General features: G+C 45.9%; 1 protein-coding gene across 2 annotated transcripts in view; it reads left to right on the forward strand.

Annotated features, from left to right (window-relative positions):
- Positions 1-27,480, forward strand: part of STK32B (serine/threonine kinase 32B) — a 537,210-nt gene that overhangs the window by 202,702 nt on the left and 307,028 nt on the right. The window lies entirely within an intron of this gene.

The following is a 27,480-nucleotide window of genomic DNA, read 5'->3' on the forward strand; positions in this document are numbered from 1 at the left end:
GAGGACAGTGGTCAAGCCCACGTATGGACATAAGGCCTGGATGAACAGGCACACCAATCGAGGACAGAGGTCAAGCCCACCTAGGGACATAAGGCCTGGACGAAAAGGCATAGCAGTGGAGGGCAGAGTTCAATCCCACCTAGGGACATAAGGCCTGGATGGACAGGCACAGCAATTGAGGACAGAGGTCAAGCCCACCTAGGGACATAAGGCCTGGATGAACAGGCACAGCATTCAAGGATAGAGATCAAGCCCATTTAGGGACATAAGGCCTGGACGGACAGGCACAGCAATAGAGGACAGACATCAAGCCCACTTAGGGACATAAGGCCTGGATGGACAGGCACAGCAATAGAGGACAGTGGTCAATCTCACCTAGGGAAATAAGGCCTGGACGCACAGGCACAGAAATAGAGGACAGTGGTCAATCCCACCTATGGACATAAGGCCTGGATAGACATGAGGCCTGGATGAACAGGCATAGCAGTCGAGGACAGAGGTCAATCCCATGTATGGACATAAGGCCTGGACGTACTGGCACAGCAACAGAGGACACAGGTCAAGCCCACATAGGGACATAATACCTGGACGGACAGGCACAGCATTCGAGGATTTCCTTTGTGCAGGTATGTTGTTGTTTGACCTGTCACTTCTTCCTGAACTGGTTCACTGCCAGAAGAAAACGGCATCTTTTTCATTTCTGAAACATAATTCAACAGAGGATGCTTTTAGAGCAATAGATACTGCCATTTGTGAAGCAAGAACTGAGCTGGAGATTATTTTTGAATACCCAGAAGCTATTAACTGTACTTATGCACTTCAGCTGATGACAAAGGAACATGAAGAGCTCTCAGAAATAAGAAAACCGCTACTCAAGTCAAAATCTACAATATCAACCTATGTTGACTTTGTGGTTTACACAGTGCCTCTGTAAACAATGGGAACACAGAGGATGAACTAGAGTGCAACTGCCACCAGTTTTCAATAGTACTTGAAACAATACTGTTGGCAAGGTCATGAAAAATATTGAGCATATGAAATATGCAAGGTACAAACATCTTAAGCCAGCTTTTTATGTTCTTACATTCCAAATGTGGATGGACAGCCACAACGTTAGAGGCCAGGCCCTTGTAGGGACATACGGCCTGGACAGTGGATGGTCAGGCACAGTGTTTGAGGTCAGGTCCTTGTAGGGACGTACGGCCTGGACAGTGGATGGACAGTGGATGGACAGGCACAGCGTTTCAGGTCAGGTACATGTGCTGCAGTGCTTATATTATCTGGAGCACAGGAGGTAGTTGGAGCTGCTGCAAGGCTTTCAATTGCTTTTATTCATCTTGCCATTCGCAGGGAAATTTGGAAACCCAAGCAAAGGCAGGTTTACTTTAAAAAACACTAGCATTTCCATCAACTCTGGTGCCAGCCTTGAGCGGTGAGGGATCATGATATCCCCTGTCATTGAAAAGACACGTTCACTGGGCACACTGGTTGGTGGACATGACAGATATCGCTGAGCCACTTTGGCTAGGTGTGGCCAGACAGTGGACTTGTGTGCCCAATATGCCAGCAGATCTGTCTGCATGTTCTCTGTTGGCTCTGAGAGATTCCGTGTCACTGACAGCTGTGCTGGTGTCTCCTTTGCTTGGGTGGGCTGAGAGACACTCATGCCAGCTGCTTTCTTTCTCGCCCGTCGCACAACAGATGAATCTTTATGGGCAACATGCCTTTGGCATTCTGAAGTGGAGGAGGAGGTACTATCTGTCGCTGACAGAGTGCTGCTCCTGCTTGAGCTAGCAGTACAACACTCTGAAGTGCCCGCTGTTTCCACCTCTGCTTCACGCCTAATCTGTCTCTGCTTAAGGCGCTCCTGTTCACGGACTTTTGCTAACAGCAGGTCCTTCACCAATAAGAGACAATCGTACTGTAAGGCAAGTTTCCCTTTCACACGGGATCACAGACTGTGGTGAGCATGTATATGTTCTGTTAAAGGCCTTAATCTCTCTTCCACCTCTGCTGCAAAACGTCCAGACAATGCAGCACCTGAACTGTCATTCCCTCTTCCTGTTTAAAGGCCTCCAAATGTTCATCCAGGAAATTAGCTATAGTGATGATGTCAGCCAAGGTGGCACTTCTGGAACTCAGCTCCTCCATGACATCCTTGAAGGGCTGCAGGATTTTTACCAACTGACTCATGACTAACCAATCATGATGCCCTAGTGGATTCTGCACACCTATGTCCATTGTACCAGAAAGTTCATGAAGGGGTGTCTGCAGCTCCACTAACCTCTTGAGCATCATAAAGGTGGAATTCCACTGGGTGGCAATGTCTTGAATGAGACGCTTGTGAGGCATCCCCAAATCAGTCTGCTTTTGTCGGAGAGCCTGCCCCGCCTTCACACTTCTGTGGAAGTGCGCTGCTATGTTCCTGCACTTCTGTATCAACCTATGCAGGTATTCATTCTCTTTGTCATTGGAATCCAACCCCAGAGCTGATTTCACTACCAGGTGCAGAGTGTGTGCAAAACATCGGATGTTCTTAAAGTGCCCATCGTTTATTGCCTTAACCACGTTTGCACCATTGTCTGTGACAAAGAACCCTGGCTGAGGATTCCTGTCTCGCTGGTGTAGTTGCCAGCCCTCCAGCATCTTTCTGATGCATGCTAGAATATTGGCTGCGGTATGGGCCTCATCCGTCAGGTGGGTGTGCAGTAAAGCCCACCTCCACCCTTATACTTGTTCCATAATAGAGCTGCTGCCTGTCCCTGCCTCAGCCAGGTTCCACCAGTGCGCTGTCAGGGAGAGGTAGGAGTATGCAGCATTAATGGTGGTCCAGATATTGCAGTTGAAATGCACTCTCCCCTCTGCCTTAGCTAGCAGCGCTTGCATGCGACTGTGACACTGCTTGTACAGGCTGGGGATGACCTTTCTGCTAAATGTGGTTCTGGAGGGGACTTTGTAATTTGGAACTACAACCTTCAGAAAACGCTTGAAACCCACATTGTCCACTAACTGCAAGGGCTGGTCATCAAGGGCAATCATTCCCCCAATGCTCCTGGTTACAACTTTTGAGGCTGCCTGCCTCCTACCCTGGGATAGCATTACCACACTCCACCCATTTCCTCCATGGTGGGTTGTCACTTCTGCCACATGTCAGGGGGTTGCTGGCCTGCCACCTGACTGCTAGAAGGTGATGAGGGCGTGGGCTGACTCTGCTGCTTTTGAACCACTTTATGCGGCTTGGAAGGGTCCCCTGACTGGTACTGCCACCATCCCCAGATGGAAGTACTATTGGGAGTTGCCTCTTCATATGATGCGTCATGCCAAAATTAGATAGCTGTCCCATTTGCTTGCCTCTGCTAATAGCCCTGCCACAGTAATTACACCGAGCAAAACGCGGGTCATCCGTCACTTTAAAGTGGCTCCAGATCGCAGATGTCTTTCGTGATCCTCCCTTCTCTAAAGCCTTGGGGCTGGATGCTGGCACTGAAGCTGAAGTAGTGGGTCACCCTGAGAAGCAATGCCATGGGCCTCAGTCACCCTCTGTGCCTGCACTGACTACTCTTCCTCCTCCTCATCAGTTTCATCTCTCCCCTGCTGTACCGAAGAGGAGGCTAAGACAGGACTAACTGATCCTCCTAAAGCTTCATCAGCTATTACTTCTTCCTCTTCTGATGAGAATCCCACACAAGATGATTCTTCATCTGAATCAGAAGCAAACAGTGACTGTGCTACATTGTTAATGCTAAGTCTTAGTCGCGACTTCTGTCCCCCTGATGCTTTTGGGTGTCGATGTTTTGTCTGGCATGACTCAGCCTCCCCTTCCCTCACCTCCAAAAGTACAGGGTCAGAAACAGGTGGTGGTGATGGCGATGCATCATGGTCAGATTTCATTTTTTTCTGGATGGAACTGCCTGCTCCTCCAAAGAGTTTAGATTGCAACAGGTCCCTTTTTAACTTTAATGGGGGACTGGCACTAGTGCCTTTTGAAGTGCCTCCTCTGCCAGTCCCAATCACTCGACCACATCTAGCTTTCCCTGACATTATGGATTTAATGTCACTGCCTAGTGCCTACTGGCTGCCCACTGTCACAGTGCCTTGCTATGCACTAATGTAACGTGTGTGGTGTGCCACTCATGCAGCTTGCTTGTAAGCACAAAAGAGGCAGACTGGGGATTTCACTGCACAGACTGTCCCAATAATAAAGTTCAGTCTGATAAACTGCCCACTGTCACAGTGCCTTGCTATGCACTAATGTAACGTGTGTGGTGTGCACACACACACAGCTTGTTTGTAAGCACAAAAGAGGCAGATTGGGGATTTCACTGCACAGACTGTCCCAATAATAATGTTCAGTCTGTTAAACTGCCCACTGCCCACTGTCACAGTGCCTTGCTATGCACTAATGTAACGTGTGTCGTGTGCACATACATACTACTTGTATGTAAGCACAAAAGAGGCAGACTGGGGATTTCACTGCACAGACTGTCCCAATAATAAATTTCAGTCTGCTAAACTGCCAGCCCACTGAAGCCCAGTGCACAGAGAGACTGAGTTGAATTATACAAACTCAGTTTAAAAAAGCTGGAATTGTTGGCACAGCAGGAAAATTGATGAAATATATTTTCCAATGGAAATTCTAGCAAACTAGCTAAAAATGGAATATATCTCTCCCAGCCACAACACCCATGCTTGCAGCCTAGCCCAGAGGGTGAATTAAACAAAATGGCACTGCTAGCAGCTTCTCTCCCTGGCACAGAGAGACCATCTCAGATCACCTAAATAAACTGCTGAAAAAACAAACAGGGCTGTTTTGCACTGCAGCAAAATAAAGAAATATATTTTCCTCTTAAGTAACTAGCCTAGCTAGCAATTGAATAGAGATTTCTGAACTCAGACTAGCTCAGAGTCCAGCCACCTTCCGCAGAGACCACCTCCCCACACCACCCCTGCAAAGAAAGTGCGTGGCACGCCTCGTGCTTAAATATATATACTGCTGGGTCATCAGGAAAATCGTCATCGAGCACTGAATGACAGCGCGATTGGCTGCATTCAGTGCATTTCACAAAATGTTATTGCTGATACGCTGCATTCCGGTATCCGTGCCAACCTGTCCGACCCACTCTGACAGGGCTGTGAGGTCACTGATGACTCACAGGAAAGGGCTGGTTTTTGGATCTTGATACACCCAAATGGCGTCCTCCGATTGCAAATGGCAGTGAAGAAAAGCATGCGCACGCACCGTGCAACGGATGAAACGGATGATACTTTATATTCGTGGGGAGTCACGATACGTTTCACTTCCCCTTGAATATAACGAATAAGGACATATACGTTGCGGATTGTCAATACATCGAAAACAAATGCACACCCCTATCAGATTTCCCCCCCCCCCCCCCCCACTGGACAGATAAGTGGGGGCCAGGGAGGATCCTTGCCCTGGCATTTTTCTGGGTGGGAGGCATGGGTGGTAGGGAGGCCTTGGGAGACCCCATTTCTTTTTTAAATCTCTGTTTACAAACCGTTTCCATGGAAATTTCTGGAAAAAAGTGGCACCAATGCCCACCAGCTGCTGTTGTCGGAGAAAATCCTTCCTCCTAAACTGGGTGCATGACTCATATCAGGGACCCACAAAAGGAATTATCCTTGTTTTGAAAGAATAGCCAGAGAATGAGATCTTTATCACATTCACAACTAGAGGAGATCAGGAGAATTACTCAAGTAGATATCACATCCTGGGAAGTTTATGTTTAAAAAAAGCTGTTAATTAACCATCAGCCTGTTTAGCAATACTTTTGCTTAGCTAATAAATATTAATAAGTCTGATCTCCAGGAACTTGTCCAGACCTTTTTTAAACCAGGCTTCTCTGAAAACAAACGCCACAGCTTAAATGTTGCATTGATTGAAAGAAAAATGTTTTCCTAAATGTGTTTTAAAACGCTTCCATTTAATTAGTCAGAGCACTATTGGAAAGGGTAAAGAACACTTCCCTTTTGCCTGTTCCACGCCACTCATAATTTTACAAACCTTTATCAAATCATATCCCCTCTCAGTCGTCTCTTTTCCAGGCTGAAGAGTCCTAACCTGTTTAGCCTTTCCTCATAGAGATCCATTCAATTCCCTTTATCACTATGGTTGCCCTCCTCAGCACCTTTCCTAGTGCTATATCTTTCATGAGATGGAGGTGACCAGAAATGCACACAGTACTCAAGATGTGGTCACACCGTATATCTGTATAGAGGCATTATAATATGTTCTGTTATTTTTCATTTCTTTCCTAATAATTTGTAATTTCCTATTTAATTTTTGACTGCCACTGCACACTGAACTGAGAATTTCAATGTATTGTCTCCATTTTTTGTCCAGTTCAGATCTACTATTTATTTATGAATTAACAAAATGTTTATTCCGCTGTCTCTCAGGAAACCTAACCGATGCAGAGTACAACAATAAACAAACAATTTCAGATGTACACACTGTCCCTTTATTCATCGGCCGTATCAGCCTGAGGATATTGCAATGAACTTTACATTGGGTTACCGCAATCAGCACTATATGCCTAGCAGATGGTGAAAAACTCTGCAGCATGGGTTGTCACTGGGGTTCCACCTAGGATTTGCCCTGGCTGCCTGTGGGTTTCAGCGTTACTTTGAAGATATTATTACTGTCCTTTAAGATCCTGAATGGCTTAGCAACAAAATGTTTTAGTTTGGCCCTCGAGTTTTGCCAGACAATGCACTCGCTGAAATCCTCCTCAAGGAATTTATTGCAGAGTCTCTGTCTCAAGCAGTTTAAGCTCTGCAAGCCTACCTGTGCTGTGTGGCTGGCCCCAAATTGTCAGAAGGTTCTTCCTAATGAGCTTAGGGCAGAATCTTCTCTTCTGAGATACAGGAAGCTATAAAAACTGCACATTTTTAAACAAGCTTTTGCAAGTAGTGTCACATGATGACATGTTTGACTGATGTAGTGATATTCAATCGTTTGGTAGTACTTTATTTCTGTATTGTTAATTCCATGTTTTTATGTTTGATATTTTCATCATTAAGGATTTTTGGGTGTCTGATGTTCTGTTTTAACCTATATATTTATGTATGTGGTCCTATAAACCCCCCTAAAAGTGTTGATAGTGCAGGCTCCAAATTTTTATAAATAAATAAATAAGAACATAAGAACATAAGAAAATGCCATACTGGGTCAGACCAAGGGTCCATCAAGCCCAGCATCCTGTTTCCAACAGTGGCCAATCCAGGCCACAAGAACCTGGCAAGTACCCAAAAACTAAGTCTATTCCATGTAACCATTGCTAATGGCAGTGGCTATTCTCTAAGTGAACTTAATAGCAGGTAATGGGCTTCTCCTCCAAGAACTTATCCAATCCTTTTTTAAACACAGCTATACTAACTGCACTAACCACATCCTCTGGCAACAAATTCCAGAGTTTAATTGTGCGTTGAGTAAAAAGAACTTTCTCCGATTAGTTTTAAATGTGCCCCATGCTAACTTCATGGAGTGCCCCCTAGTCTTTCTACTATCCGAAAGAGTAAATAACCGATTCACATCTACCAGTTCTAGACCTCTCATGATTTTAAACATCTCTATCATATCCCCCCTCAGTCGTCTCTTCTCCAAGCTGAAAAGTCCTAACCTCTTTAGTCTTTCCTCATAGGGGAGTTGTTCCATTCCCCTTATCATTTTGGTAGCCCTTCTCTGTACCTTTTCCATTGCAATTATATCTTTTTTGAGATGAGGCGACCAGAATTGTACACAATATTCAAGGTGTGGTCTCACCATGGAGCGATACAGAGGCATTATGACATTTTCCGTTTTATTCACCATTCCCTTTCTAATAATTCCCAACATTCTGTTTGCTTTTTTGACTGCCACAGCACACTGAACCGACGATTTCAATGTGTTATCCACTATGACACCTAGATCTCTTTCTTGGGTTGTAGCACCTAATATGGAACCCAACATTGTGTAATTATAGCATGGGTTATTTTTCCCTATATGCATCACCTTGCACTTATCCACATTAAATTTCATCTGCCATTTGGATGCCCAATTTTCCAGTCTCACAAGGTCTTCCTGCAATTTATCACAATCTGCTTGTGATTTAACTACTCTGAACAATTTTGTGTCATCTGCAAATTTGATTATCTCACTCGTTGTATTTCTTTCCAGATCATTTATAAATATATTGAAAAGTAAAGGTCCCAATACAGATCCCTGAGACACTCCACTGTCCACTCCCTTCCACTGAGAAAATTGTCCATTTAATCCTACTCTCTGTTTCCTGTCTTTTAGCCAGTTTGCAATCCATGAAAGGACATCGCCACCTATCCCATGACTTTTTACTTATCCTAGAAGCCTCTCATGAGGAACTTTGTCAAACGCCTTCTGAAAATCCAAGTATACTATATCTACCGGTTCTCCTTTATCCACATGTTTATTAACGCCTTCAAAAAAGTGAAGCAGATTTGTGAGGCAAGACTTGCCCTGGGTAAAGCCATGCTGACTTTGTTCCATTAAACCCTGTCTTTCTATATGTTCTGTGATTTTGATGTTTAGAACACTTTCCACTATTTTCCTGGCACTGAAGTCAGGCTAACCGGTCTGTAGTTTCCCGGATCACCCCTGGAGCCCTTTTCAAATATTGGGGTTACATTTCATTTCATTTTATTTTTTTTCTTTTCAATTATTTCATTTAGTTTCTTTTCCTTTATTTAAAACAGTAAAAATTAATTAAACAATATTTCAAAAATTAAGAAAATCAAAATGCAAAACACAACTGAAAAAGAATCTCTGTGCGGCACTGTAGGGCATATGGTCGCTCCTACTCCACATATGCTGTGATTACCACCCACACCTCTTAATGCTAGCCAAAGCCAAGATACATTTTCGCAACAAATAAAAGACCTGGGAGTCATCCTAGACAGTGGATTCAGCCTCAACAAATTCGTTAATAACACTACAAAAGAATGATTCTTTAAACTACAAACCTTAAAGAAACTAAAACCACTCCTCTTATACAGAGACTTCCGCATGGTACTACAGGCCATCATACTCCCAAAACTGGACTACTGCAACTCCCTCCTTCTAGGCCTACCAGCATGCACCACAAAACCACTTCAGATGGTCCTTAATGCCTCAGCAAGAATCCTCTCAAATGCCAAAAAAAGAGATCATATTACCCCAATCCTTCTTCATCTCCACTGGCTCCCGATTAAATTCAGGATCCAATTCAAATCCTTAATGATGATACATAAAACTTTGCACAACATCGCACCGCTCAAGTTAACATTCCAAATTCAACTACACACATCTACAAAACCCACCAGAAGCGCTTATCAAAACAGACTAACCACCCAACCGGCTAAATCCTCGCCGAGGAAACGCGCTCTATCCACAGCGGGCCCTTCACTCTGGAACTCGCTTCCTCCTGACCTTCACCTTGAACCATGCCACGCTACATTCAAAAAGAAACTTAAGACTTGGTTATTCAAACAAGCATTCCCATAGAACCAAGAGCAGGAAGAAAATCAGTCACATATTTTCCGATCACCCCAGCATATTTCACATAACCTTGTTATTTAACCATGTTATTTTCTCATTAACCCTCATGTTATTTTACCAACCGCTATTGTATTTTATTTATTGTCATTTTTTATTGCCATTTTTCATTGATATTTATTGTTGTTTATTTATTAATTATTTATTAATTGTTATTGCATTTATTTTCATTTATTAATTGTTATTTATTAATTGTTAGCATTGTTATATATATATATATTTTATTCTGTTTCTTGGATTAACTATGTTCATTGTAAACCGCTAACTTGAAGCGATAGTTACTGTTCATTGTAAACCGGGGTGATATGTATATTATACAGGAACCTCCGGTATATAAATCCTTAAATAAATAAAAATAAATAAATTACAAATGACACAGTATACTGAGGCCGGCATCTTTGCTAATTTCTTCCATACGCTGGCATGAGTCTAGTCCTATATATTTTTTATAAAATGGTACCGTCAGGCCTAGACCAAGCCTTTGCCATCTTATGAGGAAGAAATCAACAGAGATGGCGGCCATACATCCAGAAGATGTTGCCACAGTGATGGCATTTCAGTGCCATCCTCCAAGTGGATGGTAGCATTTCTCAAGCTACAGAGCTCAAAGTAATTGTTGGGAGGTCCGAGCACTGGCCTCAGTGCAGGGTTCAGGCCTTAGGGCCAGGCTCCAGCTCCAGGCCTAGGATTCAGCACTGGGACTAGGTTTCAGAGCTGGACCTTGGCAATAGGCTTAGGCAGTCACTCATGGGACCAGCCTCAGGGCTGGGCCTTGGCATCTGGACCAAGTGTCAGGGCTGAGCCTTGATGCTGGGTCCAGGCCTCAGGGCCGGTCCTCAGCACTAGGATCAAACTTCAGGCTAGGTTTCAGTCTGGGAGCAGGCCTCAGGGCAGGGATTTGGCACCAGCACCAGGCCACCTGCTGCGTTGAACCTCTCATGGTACCTTTGGGTGCTTTTGCACTTGCTCCTGCTGTCTTCAAAATTCATTTCAATTTCCCTTCATTACTTACTATTAGTCTCATCATTAATTTAGCCTTCTGTAGAGTATGCTATCCATTGTAAACTGCATTCCCAAACAACCTTCCATTGACCAGCATGGAATAAAACCATACCTTCATGTCATTTTCATTCACTCATTTAAAGGCCAAGATAAAAGCTGTATTTATTTTTTTATTTTTAGTGCATTAAGAAGTACTGTTAAGAGATTTATAATTCCTAAAAACGGAAGCCTTTGGAGTTTGTGATACCATAGGGTACCAACCTAACAATCAGGCCGATACAGTACAGTGCACTCCGGCGGAGCACACTGTTAACCTGCAATTGGATGCACATTTTCGACACCCTAGCTTTACCCCTTATTCAGTAAGGGGTAATAGCGTGTTGAAAACACGCGTCCAAACCCCCCCCCCCAAACCTAATAGCGCCTGCAACAAGCAAATGCATGTTGATGGCCCTATTAGGTATTCCCGCGCAATTCAGAAAGCAAAATGTGCAGCCAAGCCTCACATTTTACTTTCAGAAATTAGCGCCTACCCAAAGGTAGGCGTTAATTTCTCCGGGCACCGGGAAAGTGCACAGAAAAGCAGTAAAAACTGCTTTTCTGTGCACCCTCCGACTTAATACCATGGCGATATTAAGTCGGAGGTCCCGAAAATTAAAAAAAGTTAAAAAAAAAAATTTGAAATCAACCCGCGGCTTGCGGGTTGAAAACTGGACGCTCAATTTTGCCGGTGTCCGGTTTCCAAACCCATGGCTGTCACCGGGTTTGAGAACTGATGCCGGCAAAATTGAGCATCGGCTGTCAAACCCGCTGACAGCCGCCGCTCCTGTCCAAAAAGAGGCACTAGGGACGCGCTAGTGCTCCTAGCGCCTCTTTTTGCTGCGGGCCCTCATTTGAATACAGAATTGTCCGCTCTCCCCGTGACTTTTACTGTATCGGCCTGAATGTGTCAGTACATGCCACTGCTCCTGATGTCCTGCACCTCTTATGGTACCTTGGATTTCTCATGCCAGTGTCTTCCCTCTCTTGTGCTTACATTTTAAAATGTTCAAGTTGGCCAGCAGGTCCAGGGTCGTTCCTCCTCCAAGGCGCTTCCCACTCCCTTTTGAAAATAAAGGGCTGATGCAACTCCTCTGGCAACGCTGCCCCAGATTTGTCCTTTCACTGACACTGTCATCTTTCAGAAAGGGAATTGGTCCTTTCACTGACATATGGCAGAGAAACTGGAAGAAAGTTCTCTACGCACTATTTTAGTTCACTTCTGTACTGCAAAGTGCCATGGAAGAGTGTGTTTCTGAACAACTCAGAGTTGAAGTTAATTTGCACAAGAGCCAGGAAAGGAAGGGCACTAGGTGAATTTAAAAATGAGATGAGCTCTGCGGTTTTCTCATGTTTCACACTGTGTTACTGTGCATAAAAAAATACTGCCTGTTCAATGTTACAGTTTCACTGTGCTGTATCATTTAACAAGCAGAGAGAAGAGTCTGAGACAGAGTGTGCATGTTTCTCTCTCTGTGCTGGGCAGTTTACTTTTCATTTCATGGCAGAGTACTGTGTAGGAAAGATTTATTTTAAAAGCTGCAGTGGCATTCAGTAACCACTTCATTGACTAGATAAAGGAGCAGTCTGACCCTGGCTTCAATTTTTTTGTTACAAAGTGCACTCCAGGACTTCATTTAGAGGTGAATTTTAAAAGCTGGGTGAGTGCCAAAATCAGAGCATGCGCATGTGCGTCGGGTTTTAAAAGCCACCAATATGCGTGCACATCTCCGAATATGTGAATATCTCAATCCGACTCAAAAAGTGGCATGTTGTGGGCATGGTTTGGGTGGGGCATGGTCATTCTGCGATGGAGCCAAGAGACGTGTGATCAAATAGTTAAGTGCCTGGGCTCGCACCCAGGTCCAGTGCCACATAACTTTACTTCTGCTATGGAAAACATCCAATTCTGAGGGGTTTAAATGGTCTGGGGTAACTGGGGAAACTGCTGGATGAACTGGTGAAACTGGTCATGGTATGGATGTGTGCTGGTTATAAAACTCCCCCACTTACGTGGCTCAGACCTGGATATGCTCAACTGTGTGCACCCGCTTGCAAAATAGGGTGCACACATTCATGTGCCTATGCTATTTTATACCATTGACGCCTTTGCATCGGTGCGCACCCAGAGACGCAGCTATTTTATAACATATGCACACATGCACAGGTATAAGAACATAAGAAATGACATACTGGGTCAGACCAAGGGTCCATCAAGCCCAGTATCCTGTCTATAAAAGTGGCCAATCCAAGACAAGTACCTGGCAAGTACCCAAACATTAAATAAATCTCAAGCTATTATTGCTTATTAATGAATAGTAGTTTATGTATTTTTCCTCTAGGAACTTTTCCAAACCATGTATGCATATGTTATAAAATAGCTGCATCTCTTAGTGAGCATCTGGAAGGGAAAAAGATCTTAAAGACACATAAAGGATTCTTCCTCCTGTTCTGAGTGTGGAAAAAAAGTGAAGGAATAAATGTATTTTAGAAAAGAAACAAAGAGATTCATTAGGAAATTCAGATGAGAATTCTTCTGCGTATGAGCAAAGTGCCAGTAATATCACATGCACAGGGGAAGAGCATAGGGATCCTGTAATTCTGAAATCACAGCAGAGATAAGATACTGAAGACAGAAAATATGCATATACAGACTATAACAAACCATTTAAAAGGAAGAAATGCAGGCAGAACAGAAAGCAGGCACAGGAGGGAACTTTATATGTTCTGAATGTGGGAAAGGTTTCAGCAGGAAGAGAAAACTAATGTAACATCAGAAAATCAACAAAGGGAAGAGACTGTGTTCAGCTACAGAATGTGGGAAAGCTTTGCTGATGAAGCAAATCTCACAAATTACTAGGAAAGCCAAACTGATAGGAAACTATTATTATGTTCTGATTGTGACAAAAGTTTCAATCAGAAAGCAAATTTCACAAGAAACCCAAAATTCCACCTAGCAGCAAGATCAAGTTCAAGTAGGGAATATAATCATACCTTATGTCGCAAAAATGATAGTGATGATAGTTCAGTCTCTTGTACTAAATATGACAAGTGGAACATCTTTTAATGGGAAGACAAACATCTCTCATGCCACTCTACCTTGTTTCTACACCCCTTATCTTATACTTTAGGAATCTTTCTTCTACTAAGTATTGATGCCATACCCAGACCTTGCACCTTGAGGATCTTGCTGTGACTCTGCCTTGCTGTCATATTCATCGCACCCATGTTTTTTATGTAAACCGACATGATGTGAATTTTTCATGAATGCTGGTATAAAAAAAACCCTTAAATAAATAAATAAATAAATAAATAAATATCTCAGACTCTGCACCTTGGGGTGTTCTTGCCAATGGGGGATGCTTTGAACCGCTTATGATGCATAGCTGAGTTGATCACACTCTTTGTGCTGCTATGTCCCTTTATCAATGTGTTAGGGGTTTTCCTGGCAATTTTCCCTTCTTGGTGTCTTAAGATTTGATGTCATACTGCCTTTAAAGGTTCATGCCATTGTTGTTGGTGTGTCTATTTTGAAGCCTTGGGATGTTCTTACCACTCTTGCTGCTTTTTGTTCCTCTCATGGTGCCTTGGAAAACTCCTGCCATATATATATTTATTTTGATATTCTGCCTTTCAGCCACTGCAAAGCATTTTACATTCAGGTACTGTAGATATTTCCCTGTCCCCAGAGGGCTCACAATCTAAGACCTAGATTCATCAAATCACTATAAACATAGCGAAAATAGCACTCGTGATAAAAAAGGGGCGTGGTTAAGGTAATTGGCAGCCTGCCGCATTGCATACGTAAATACCACACGTGGTGTTGTGTCAGCGCATGCGGCATTGTGTCAATGCATGCGACGTTACATCAGCGCATTGTACATTGCATCACCGCACGGTGTATTATGCCAGTGCGTACCGTGTCATTTTATACGGCTCACATAAATTAGTGCATAGTGTATTATTTTTTACAGTTTATATATATACAGGTTTCCTGCAGCTGCCTCTTTGAGGGTGTGCCGAGGCGTGGATTAGAGGAGAGGAGGTGAGTAATGGTCAATGGATTAGGAGTTAGTTGGTAGTGCGATTTCTAAGTGCAATGTCCTGGTCTTAACTGTTTTTCCTTCTGTTTACCTTGACCTTTGTCTTTTGTCTATCTGTGTGGGTGAAAGTTTTTGTTAGTTTGTTACATTTGTCCGTTTCTCTTTTTTTGTGGAGGAGGTGAGTGGAGGAGTGAGGAGCTGTGTGGAGGAGGTGAAGTGGAGGAGTGAGGAGCTGTGTGGAGGAGGTGAAGTGGAGGAGTGAGGAGTTGCGTGGAGGAGTGGAGGTTGTGGAACGTATGGAGTGTGAGAGGCATGGGGAGAGAGGAGAGGAGAGGCATGAGGAGAGGAAGCCGGAGGATGAGGGCAGGAGTGTTGGAGTAAGGGGGAGTAGGATTAGGGGCAGGGACAGGAGTAGAGAGAGGCAGGAGGGAAGGGATAGCAGGAGGCAGGAGGCAGGAGGCAGGAGGATGGAGGGGGAAGAGGATAGGCAGGCAAGGACAGAGGGAGGAGGATGGCAGGCTAGAGAGAGAAAGAGAGGGCAAAGGGGAAGGGAGTTGACAGGGCAGGGGCAGGAAGGGAGGGGAGAGTGGGAGAGAGAGTGAGGAAAGGGAGGACACTTCTCTGGAAATGGAAGTGGCACCCCCTTCTGACAGCCAGGCAGCAGGACGCCCTCATCTGTGGGCTATCAAGTTCAGCATCCAGGAGAATGAGGTAGTCATTGCAGGGGTCCTGCACCATTATGCTGTGTTCTTCAGTAACCGGGCAACCAAGATATTGAACATAGCCCAGAGCATCACCATGTGCAGCGAAGTGCAATGAAGTGGGGAGCAGGTACTCCAGAGGTACCGGGAGATCAAGGCCCAGCTGAAAGCAAAGGTGATGGCGAGAATCAAATACATATGACATACTGGAGGAGGAGCCCCTTGTCCCATTGCCCTGACCCCCATGGAAGAATGACTCAAGCAAAAGCTGGGACATCTTTGAGGGCATGATTGAGCAGCTAGACAGCATGCGAGATGCAGCCGGTAAGTTAACCTCACCTGTAACTGGGCAGGCAGCAACGGATGTACACTCATTTGTTATAAGATGCTCACAATGTTAAGAAGAAAAGTGCACCTCTGATGCCAAATGAAAAAAGGATACTTGCTGCCATTGGTACTCATATCTTATGTTTTGTTTCCACAGCTCTTGCCAATGAAGCTTCCGGTCTCAGCCAGGAAGCCCCAGGGACCAGCTGCGCACTACCGCCTTTGGACAGGCCCTTCCTCATGGATGCTCACACCCAGGCTAATGAGGAGGAGGAGAAGGAGCAGCAGCAGACCCAGGTTCAGCAGCCATTGGTGATGATGCAACCCCTGGGTTCACCCAGCCCACTCAATGTGTCCCTCAACCTATCTGGCTTCATGGAGGAACAGAGCCTTGAGTGGGAGCCTCCAGATTCTGAACTACCTCAAATCAGCATACCACAGCACCAGCCAGAAGCATCATGCACTCAACAGGAGCAGCCTATAAGCCCGGTCATGCCACTTTTGGAGGCCCAAATTCCAGCACTCAACCTCCACATCACAACATCCCCAGCAGCACCGGCACCAGGCCTGGTGCCAGCACCAACAACATCCCCACCATCAACAGGGGAGTCCATACATGAGCAGCTAGACTAGCTGGAAAGGAGGCATGGGGTCCACCTCCGACACATATGGGCAGAGCTAGTGCACCTGAAGAGGACTGTCAACAGGCAGAATAAAATCCTGTGCAAGCAAACACGCAGAACATGATGATACTGGCCACAGCAGTCAACAGCATGACAAATGTGCTCACACAGATCCTGAAAATGATGCCCGAACCACCATCAGAGTAATCCCCAGCAACACTGGAGTCCACACTCCATAGCAGTCCCCAGGATGGCAGACAGCCAAGGGGTAGGCCTCCAAAATTCATGCCTCCTCTCAAGTGGCAAGCCAAGACGTGACAAGGGGCCATAAAATACAAATGGTGGTGCTATCAAATGGCAAATAAGACGTTGTACCAACAATCCAACACCTCTACAGAGTTGATGTGGTGAATAGATGGAAGAAGGCTGCTGTGCCTGTCCTCACTACAGAGTTGTACCATCTAGATCGAAGAAGGCTGCTGAGCCCATCCTCACTATAGAGTTGTGCCGTCTAGATGGAAGAAGGCTGCTGGGCCCATCTTCACTACAGAGCTGTTGTGCCAGAAGGTAGAAGGGATGGTCTACTGTCAGCCATTGTGGTCCAGCATCCTAAATGTCTCCTCAATGCTCTGCCCGTATTCCATTCTCCTTGATGCGGCCGCAAGTCATGGTCCAGCTGCTGCCTCTTCTCATCACGTCTCATCTCCTGCTCTGGATGCTGGTGTCTCATCTCATTTTAGCTCCTGCTGCCTCCATGCTGCTGGTGTCTCAACTCATCTCAGCTCCTGCTACTGCTGCCTGCATGCTGCTGGTGTCTCATCTCATCTCAGCTCCTACTGCTGCTTTCTCCATGCTGGGGCATCTCCTCCTGGGCTTCCTTCCTCCATGCTGCTGGGTCTCCTCCTGGGTGTCCTGCTTCCATGCTGTGCTCTTTGACCCTGGTCCTGCTGTACTGTGCTCTTTGGTCCTGCTGCTGCTGCTGCCTTCTTGCTAAACTCTGTCATGTTGCCTCTTAGGCTCTCCCCTTGAGTGCACTCTTTCAACATGGACTGTCTGGGGTCTTCACTTGAACTCTGCTGCCTTGTCCTTTAGCCCGTCCCCTTGCGTGCACTCTTTCAATATAGACTGTGTGTGTGGGTCTTCTCTTGAACTCTGCTGCCTTGGACCTTATGTTGTTACGGTTATTGATGTTTGGGTGGATCCTTGGACACTGTGGCAGCTGACCACGCCCACGGGGGGGCAGTCCAGTGAGGGACCACGGTGTCAGGTTAGACTCTGGACACACAAACACAGATTTGAATCTTTATTTAAACAGTTTTGGAAACCACCAGAGTTGGCAGTAGTGAGTAGTACATGTTGAGCCTGGCTGGGCGAGACTGAGAGTTATGAGTACACAGTGAGAAACATGTAGAATAGGTAGAATAGGAAATAGAATAGGAGAAGCTCCGAGACAGGGAGAGCAGGCCCTCGAGGAGCGAGTACCTGATCCCTTAGAGTAGAGAGACTCAGTGGTATTGTACTCACACAGCGATTCCACTAGACGAGAGGTCTGGCACTGGAACAGAGGGCAGGCCCTTGAGGAGCGAGTACCTGGTTCCAGGGAAGCAGTACTGTGGAATAGATGGTAGTTGTACTCACAGATGGAAACTGTTAGTGAAGTCTTCTAAGTAGAAAGGGTTGTAGATGCAGGGAGTGACTCAGGGAACATGGGCCCTCGAGGAGCGAGTACCGGTTTCCTGATAGCACCTGAAAGAAGCAGAATAGGCCCCTGAGGAGCAGGTACCCCGTTAGGAATAAGAGTTCCAGATAATGCTGGAGTGGCAGAGCAGCTTCGGTACAGAGAGCAAATCCCATCCGTAGAATTCTGGTTGCTAACTCGATTAGCTAACAAACGTAGCTTAAATATCCGGGTAGCGTGACGTCATCTCAGGGGGATGCCCATGAGGTTCGCATCAACGAGAAAATAAAGATGAGTGCTGCGTGCGCGCATGCGCCCTATGGTTCCTTGGAGGAGCATGACGGGAAGCAGCACCAAAGTCGGTCCGGGGACGCCAGAGAGGTTGGCAGACAGACGCCGTGGCAGCCAGTAGTCCGAGGTGAGCGGGAAGAGCCGCAAGAAGAGTGAGGTAGGCAGGGCGAAGCCGTCGTAGACCGACAGTCGCAACATATGCTGTTCCCTTGAGTGCATTCTCTCAACATGGACTGACTGGGGCTTTCACTTGAACTCTGCTGCCTTGGCCCTTAGGCTATCCCCTTCAGTGCACTATTTCAGCATGGACTGTATGAGGCCATTACCTAGCCATCTTATAGCAAGGCTGCTTATCATCTCCAATATTAGAGCTGTATTTAGCTATTGGGGGTGTCACTTCCACTTTCTATGGTCTTTGTTGTAATCATAATTTTGCCAAAAAAATAAAATGCTAAACTTGTATATGTAATGATGCCATTTCAAACAATGTATGTACAGGTCTACACAGAATGTGCTGTGTATATAAATTTACAATGTTTTATGCAATTTGCTATCTTGTCCTTGCAGATTGTGATTACCTGAGACTTTGACTTGATTTTAAAACGTGGCCTACATATATTAACTAATAAAGTGGTCACTGGTTTGAAAATAATACTTCCTGGTTGGCTTCTTTCATTGTGTGTTTTTTGTGTAAAGGGTTCACTAGGTACAAGGTTTGCCCTCCACATGACCTTGCATACTAGAATGCCCTTGCACATTCCAAGTAGCCACTTATTTGCAGGCAAGACCATTTGTGTTAGGCCATACAACTGAATGTTCAGTGTATGTTTCTAAGGAAGACAGCGAGAGGTAAAGAAGAAGTTTATTACTGGGGACCTTCATTATTGCCTCTTGTAGCCTTCTTCACAATGCATACTCTTAGCTAACTCTTGCTTACATGGGCCTGTATGTGAGATGGACAGTAATTAGCTGCCCAACATAGTATATTGTGTACATGTTGAACTTGTGTGATGTTAAGGGGAAGTTAGAGTCATGTTTTAGATTTGAATTAAGATTATTTCTAGGTTAACTGTGATTTATTTTATTTTGTTGTAAACCATTATGATGGACTCTTAGTGACGGTATATAAAACCTAATAAATAAATAAATAAATAAAATCATCACAAAAGACTTCATCTTTGGCCCCATCACTTGTGTCATGACTCAAAAGCTATCTGTACCCAACCATTTGTACCTTTCACACTAAACGAAATATGATGTCTGCTTGATGATACTTCGAACAGAATGTTAGTAGCTTTGTGATAACTAGGGATGAGGAGTGAGGGAGTATTGTCATGTTGAGAATGTCCATAGGCCAACTGCTGAGGCCTAGAGAGCTGCTGCTGCTTGGGACCAGGCACACTTCCACAGACAAGCTAGAACCCCTGTACTGGTATGGCTTGGGAATCTGTATAATAGATGCAAGGTAAGGATGATCTTACATTTAGTATCCAGATCCCAAAGGCATCCCACTATAGGGATCTGGATACTACATGTAAGGTCATCCTTAGTCTGTGGAAGTCTGCATGGTCCCAAACAACAGCAGCAGCCTTCTAGGCCCTCTGGCCATTATGCTATACACAGAGCAGATAATTGACAGTGTAGAAGCACACTTGCCATGCTCACCACTAACTGTAAATGTGAGTTACACTACACAAGGCAGAGCCTAAAGGATAGCGTATGGACTGCAGGAGGTTGTTCAGCGAGGCGCCGGAACCCTCGCTGAACGACCTCCTGCAGTCGATCTCCTGCCGGCGCCATTTTCCGTACGAAAACGATTCGCGGCGGGAAATCGCTCCCTGACCCCCGCTGGACCTCCAGGAACTTTTGGCCAGCTTGTGGGGGGCCTCCTGACCCCCACGAGACTTGCCAAAAGTCCAGCGGGGGTCCGGAAGGACCTCCTGCCGTCCAATCGTGTTCGTCTATGGCCGCCGCCATTTTTCGGCGCCATTTTGGAAAATGGCGCCGGCTGAAGACAACAAGATTCAGGAGCAGGAGCCCGTTCCGGACCGCTGCCGTTCCGGACCGCCGCTGGACCCGCAGGTTATTTAACTCATTTGGGGGGGGTTCGGGAGGGTGGGGGATTTAATTTAAAGGGTCGGGGGTGGGTTTTAGGGGGTTTTAATGTGCCGGTTTTGCGATTTTTAGATTTTTAGATTTTTCACGATTTTTCACGATATTTTACCCCCCCAAACGGCAACAATACGATTCCCTCCCCCTCCCAGCTGAAATCGATCGTTAAGACGATCGAGGACACGATTCACATCCCTAGCAACCATAAATCCTATATTTAGCCACATCGATTATGAATCCCTCCTGTACCTCTCCTCACTCACCTCTGCCTCTGGGGATGTGAGCACTGTCTCCACTGCATCTCTAGCCAGTTTGCAGAGCAGAAGACTTGACCCAGGATTCAAAACCAAGTCTTCTGCATAGCACAGCACTGCCACTGGGCTGGCAAAATTTCCTTTCTTAAACATTTGATAACTTTTTTCATCTATCATTTCTACCCAACTACTTTTCTGGTTTTCTTTTGATTATAATTTTTTAAAATAATGTGAAGTCATCAGTTTCCTACTCTTTTAAATGCATGTCATTAAACCTAAAGATGGTTTAAGACAGTGCAGCATTTTTAACAAAAGCCTTGGAAAAATTAATTAACCTTGTTATCTTTTGAACCATTGGTTCCCTCTGGTAGTTAAGTACATTAGACTTGCAAAATATTGTGTGATTCAAACAATAGGCAAAGTAAATTCAAATCTGACAAGGCATATTAAACTAAAAGTCACCAAGAAACAGCATAGAAAATCCAGCAAGAAGTTACAGTAAGAAACAGGTGGACACCATTGAATCAGAAATCAGATGAATATGTCCTTGACTATAAGAAGCTTCTCAATAGATGTGGAATAATTTTAGATTGCTGTAATTGAGACCACGTCACTGCAATTGTAACAGTATGTTGGAACACTAATTAAAGAATTCTGAATTGTTTGCAGGTATAGAAAATAATTATTTCCTTTTGACATGCTGAGCCAACCAATTATCCTCTAAAAAGTTAGGTCGATATTATTAACTGTTAGAAAGGTAACTGATGCTGTAAAGAAGCTTTCCACAATTTGCTTCAGCTGGGGAAACCAAACAAGATTATCACAAAATCAACTCATTTTAAATCAGTTGTTTTAATATATTGTTGTCTTTCTTTTTTTTCAGTATAACCATGTTCACATTTTTTAAATTGCAACTTTCAGATTTTTAGATCACCCAGTTTGGTAGTAATTGAGCAACAAGTGATAAAAAAAAATATTCCAGTAAGGTCTCACTACCAATCAGTGTAATCACACAATCCCTTCCCATTACATATTAGGGATGTGAATCGTTTTTTGACGATTTAAAATATCGTCCGATATATTTTAAATCATCAAAAATCGTTAGCGGCGATATATAATAGGAATTCCCCCGATTTATCGTCAAAAATCGTAAATCGGAGGAAGGGGGAGGGCGGGAAAACCGGCAAACTAAAACAACCCTAAAACCCACCCCGACCCTTTAAAATAAATCCACCACCCTCCCGAACCCCCCCCAAAAAGTCTTAAATTACCAGGGGTCCAGTGGGGGGGTCCCGATGTGATCTTCCACTCTCGGGCCATGGGTACGTTAATAGAAATGGCGCCGGCGCCATTTTGGTTCCTGTCCCCTGACGTGATGAGCGTAGGAGATCGCTCCCGGACCCCCGCTGGACCCCCAGGGACTTTTGGCCAGCTTGGGGGGGCCTCCTGACCCCCACAAGACTTGCCAAAAGTCCAGCGGGGGTCCGGGAACTACCTCCTGCACTCGAATCGTGTTGCCGTATTGCAAAATGGCGCCGGCCATACGGCCATACGGACAGCGCCATTTTGCAATACGGCAATATGGCCATACAGCCGGCGCCATTTTGCAATACGGCAACACGATTCGAGTGCAGGAGGTCGTTCCCGGACCCCCGCTGGACTTTTGGCATGTCTTGTGGGGGTCAGGAGGCCCCCCCAAGCTGGCCAAAAGTCCCTGGGGGTCCAGTGGGGGTCCGGGAGCGATCTCCTACGCTCGTGATGTCGGGGGACAGGAACCAAAATGGCGCCGGCGCCATTTCTATTAACGCACCCGTGGCCCGAGAGTGGAAGATCACACCGGGACCCCCCCACTGGACCCCAGGTAATTTAAGACATTTTGGGGGGGTTCGGGAGGGTGGGGGATTTATTTTAAAGGGTCGGGTGGGTTTTAGGGTTGTTTTAGTGTGCCGGTTTTCCCACCCTCCCCTGATTTACGATTTACATGTGGTGGATCCCGAGGGGGTAATCATGCCGTTCTCCACTGTTCAACGTTTGTATGGTATCCCACAGGCCCAATTATTTGGGTATTTCCAAATTCAGCATTATATATCTTCTCTGAGGATTGGCACTCAGGGCCCACTGCATTTCGAGGCATTAGAATCATTTTTTCAATTGGGTAGGGAGCGACCACTCTCCCTTTCAACGTATTATAGAACGATGCATCGGGGCAGGTCACAATGCACATATGAGACCTCAGTGGCACGTTGGGCCAAAGATGGAGTATTTACGATTACAGTAGCTACCTTTTCTGCTTGTATGGGGACTCTAAAGCGATCCACTGATAATATGTACATGCGGGAAATGCAATATAAATTTTTGAGGAGGGCTTATGTCTCCCCACAGGTCGCATGGAGAGCGCGACTTATTACAGACTCCACATGCCCTCGTTGTCAACTTGCGGATGGTAGTCTGTCCCATGTCTTTTGGGCATGTCCCCTTATCCAACAGTTTTGGCAGAAAATTGTTAATTACATGCAGCGCCTTCTGAGAATACGATTCCAAGTTACTCCACAATTGATTTTATTTGACTGTATACCCCAGGCGCTCGTTCGCAAGGCAGGAACTCGAACATTGATTAGAAAGGCCTGGTTAGTGGGAAAGAAGGTGATTCTAGCCCACTGGTTGGAGATATCGGCACCATCCTATTGGACTTGGTGTAACCACTTCCATCGACTGATGATTATGGACAATATTACTTCTAAACTGTCTCCAGCGCACCGCAGGATATTCTTGGAGATCTGGGAAATATATGTGCAGACTTTACCACATCATGCTCGTAGCCTGATATCCAATGCCTAATGTATGTTTGACTGTTTGAAGGAGTGATGACCTCATACCCTCTGATGTTCTACGCTTTATATATAACCTAGCTGATTGGTTTGTTTTGCTTGATTGCCAGACCTTGGGAGGGGGGGAGTGGGAAGGGGGTGGGCATTTTGGGGGGTAGGGACGTTTATGGAATTCCTCTTCATCCTGTCCGTGGGAGGGTTAGCCCTTACTATTGGTTCAGTTTCATGGCCGGGAGAGGTATCAGAGCGCAGCCTCTCTTGGTATTTGTAGGCTTAGCTACACCCGAAGGGCTGCTTCTATGTTCTATTTAGTCTACGTAATACTGTATTAAGGACAGGGGGAAAAAGTGGAGTGTTCCCTAATTGTCTTATGACACAGGTGACTGGTACTGTATTATGTTCATTTAGCTGATTCATTTGATGTTCGCAATGTTTTTATCGTGTAAATGGATCACTCAATAAAAAATTGTGATTATAAAAAAACAAAACCGCGACTATCCGATTCCCTCCCCCCCCAGCCAAAATCGATCGTTAAGACGATCGATCACACGATTCACATCTCTACTACATATCCCTCTGATATCCCTCCTTATGCATCCCAATATCCCTCTGGATCTGGCCACCACCTTGTCACACTATTTCTCTGAGGACAAGCAGGATGGCAGTCCTAATACATAGGTGACTTCATTGGATATAACCTGTCTCAGAACTTTGATCTCAAAGATTCTAGAGCTTTCAAGCATGTCCTACTGAGCATGTGCAGCTGTAATTATCACCCTGCCCCCTAGGCAGAGTCCCTCAGTCTTTTTTTTTTCAACAGAGCTGTGTGGTCGCGAAAGCCTTGTGGTTACTGTATTCAGCTTTGCTCTCTGCTCATTGGTTTTATTTTTTCTAAAGCTGTAACTGTTTTTCTTTTTCTTTCCTTTTTCTTTCCTTTCTGTTTTTTTTAAATTTTATTTTCTTTTCAACTTTCTGCAAGCCACATGGTGGGCTGTGCAACTTTCCTTAGTAAATAAATACTACATGGTCCTCTCCTTGCTCTGTTTGATTTTGTGCCTTTGTTTGGTGCTGACAGGACTGATGAAATGCAGTCCATGGGTGATCTGTGTAGGCTGCTAAGCCTGGGGATTCACCTGAGTTCTACTCAGGTGAATCCTACTCAGGCAGGAGTTCCTTGTTGTTTCATCGATCGATCAGCTTCAGTGGAGTTGTGGACAGTGAAGGGGATCATGGTCCACACTGTTCTTGTGGGGGGAGAGCTCATCCTCCCCACATTCTAAGGAACTAGTCTCCACAGGTAGGAGCCCTGGATAATGTAGCCTCCCCTCCTGCTTGCCAGTGTTGGCAGTGCAGAATTCTTTGTGAGAGAGAGTGAGGAGCAGCCTGGGCAAGCAGTGTTGCTGCTGCTGATGCAGCACCTTTGGTGCCATGCCTGGTAATGTTTGTCCATGCACACTTGTGCCACCACACTGAAAGTCTGACATGTCAATGTCAGCACTGCATTAGAGATCAGGACTGCCATTGAGCACCATGGTCATCCTTGATGCCATTGAGGTCCCAGGGCACCCTCGATGCCATCTAGGTGCAGTCAGCCCTTGATGCCATAGAGTGCCATTGAACACCATGTATGCCGTTGATTGCCCTGACTTGGGGTGGGAGCTCTTCCATGTTATAGGTATCAGTGGGTGCCATCATGCACCATAGATGCCATTAAGTGCCATGGGCTCTCAATTGGCCAGAGGATTGGCACTGACCCAAGTGTCATCGAGTGTTATGGGCATCGATGCAGTTGAGTAGTAGCACCAACCTTGACTGTTATGGTCCAGTCTATTTCAGGGACCAGGACTGCCATCAACTGCCATGGTCACCCTCGATGCCATCAGAGCCAGATAGAGGTGCCTGACTGCCGTTGAGGCCATCGAGTGCCATGGAGGCTATCGGGCATGTTTGCCAGTGATGCCATTCATGGCTGCACATGATGGTGTCGAGCAACATCACTGTCAGAGGGCACCGGGATAACCATCGAGCATCTGGTGATTCTCGAGGCCATCAACCACCAGGGTGCAGGGATCCTAAGAGCCCTCAAGCACTATGGAAGCTCTCAGCTGACAAAGGCTTCAGGCCTGGAGCGGCCATGGCACCATCGAGTGCTAGAGTCACCATCAACCAGAGGAACCCTAGAGCGCTGAGGCATCCAAGGTGCACCATGGCCCGGTACGAACAAGCTACTGAGCACTGGAGGCACTGACAAGCCCCCTTTGTGGTGTCCTAAAGTGCCATCAATGGCGTAAGGTCATTGGGTGCAGTGAGAGCTGACGCTCTTGGGTGCGTGAAGCAGCCGTAAAGCACAAAAGGCGCTGGGGTCATGGGGCATCAGAGGCCCTGCAAAGCTTCAAGCACCATCAGTGCTATCGAATCTGAAGTTGCTGCTGAGGCTAGCATTAGCCATAGGCATTGGCATGGATACTATCGAGTCTGCAGCATCGACACTCTTGGGTGCATAGGTGAGCCAAGGGGAACCATCTAGGATGCCGGCCATCAACGGTTCCTTTTGACACCAATGTAGCACATTGGTGCTGTGGGGCACCTGGTGGCACATTGGTGCTACAGGTCCTCTGCCTTCAGGCACCCTGGGTGTCATCAATACCGCCTGAACATAGACATCTTCTTGCACCAGTATCCATCAAGTACATTTTCAGTCTGCGTTGTTCGTAAGTCATCAGCGCCTTTGAGTGCCATGTACACCATGGGTGACAGCCAACTGTCAACATTTGCAGGTGCCTGGTGCACCATTGATGACACTGCATACCATCAAGTATGCCAGGTGCCTGTGGCAGGGTCAAACGCTGTCAGAGCTCTAGGCGTGGCATCATTGGTGCCATAGATGTGATCCGTAGCATGTGAGTGCCAAGGACACTATTGGCACCTGGTGTGCCATTGCCACTGTGGGCACCAGTGGACACAGTAAGATGCTGTGAAGACCCATCGCAGAGTACCATGGGCACCATCAGTTACCATGGCCTTTCCTTCTACCATTATGCTACAACTCCAGTTCAGGAGCTACAATCATCTTCTTGATGTTATCAGGTACCATGGGTACCATGGGGGCAATGGTGCCTACCAATAGGGATAGTTATAGTCAGAACTCTACTGGCACTGGAGACACCTTCATCATACTGTACATGCTGACTCCATTAGAGTATGGCGGTTGGGTACTGTGGGGGTCATCTACTCCTCCAAAGAGCCTCAGGCACTGGGGTTGGCATTCTCTCTGTCAGTGCCATTTACAGTCATGCCAGAGATAGCGGGACCACCATTGTCATGCCAAGGTATCAGCTTTCTCGTTTGTTTCTCACTTTAGAGTGTGATGGAACACTAGCGAGGAGGGTAGTACGCAGCCACCAACTATAACAGGTGGTGCTCGGTCCCTGCTGTGCCGTGAGATTCTACACACAAGCATGGCATGGGGGATGCATATGTGATCCACCATCTGCAAGACGGGGTACCACTGTATGAGTACTGGACATCACATTTTGAAAAGCAGAGGACATTATTCCTTCAGCTGCCCTTTAGTGTAGGTGTGTGTGTATCATGGTGTCGCTGCCACAAGACTGACCTAAGATTGAGTTCCTGGTAGAAACGCTAGGGGCGTGGATACCAGGAGGGTAGTGTCAAGAGTCTTTCCCTTCTTCAGAAGAGGGGTATGTCCTTCAACCCTCCCATGGTAGCTTACATTGAATATCCTTAGGAGGGAAGCTTCTGGGGCTCTATCCCTTGCAGGTCAGTTGCCAAATGGGAGCCTTGATTCTTTTGAATTTGTGCACCTTCTTGTAGGCCAGGACCTGTGGGTACTGGGGAGATGGCAAGGATGGTTGTTTGACAATTCTTGCTGGTCCATGGATTACTGTGGTGGCCTACCCCATTTGACTGGGTGGCCACCGGTGGCCAATTTGGTCCCTTATGTATCTCAGCAATAAGCAAGAGTAACCCACTTCCCCTGGAAAGTAGGAGGGT

Source organism: Rhinatrema bivittatum, chromosome 1 (assembly GCF_901001135.1).
Source record: "Rhinatrema bivittatum chromosome 1, aRhiBiv1.1, whole genome shotgun sequence".
Classification (NCBI taxonomy): Eukaryota; Metazoa; Chordata; class Amphibia; order Gymnophiona; family Rhinatrematidae; genus Rhinatrema; species Rhinatrema bivittatum.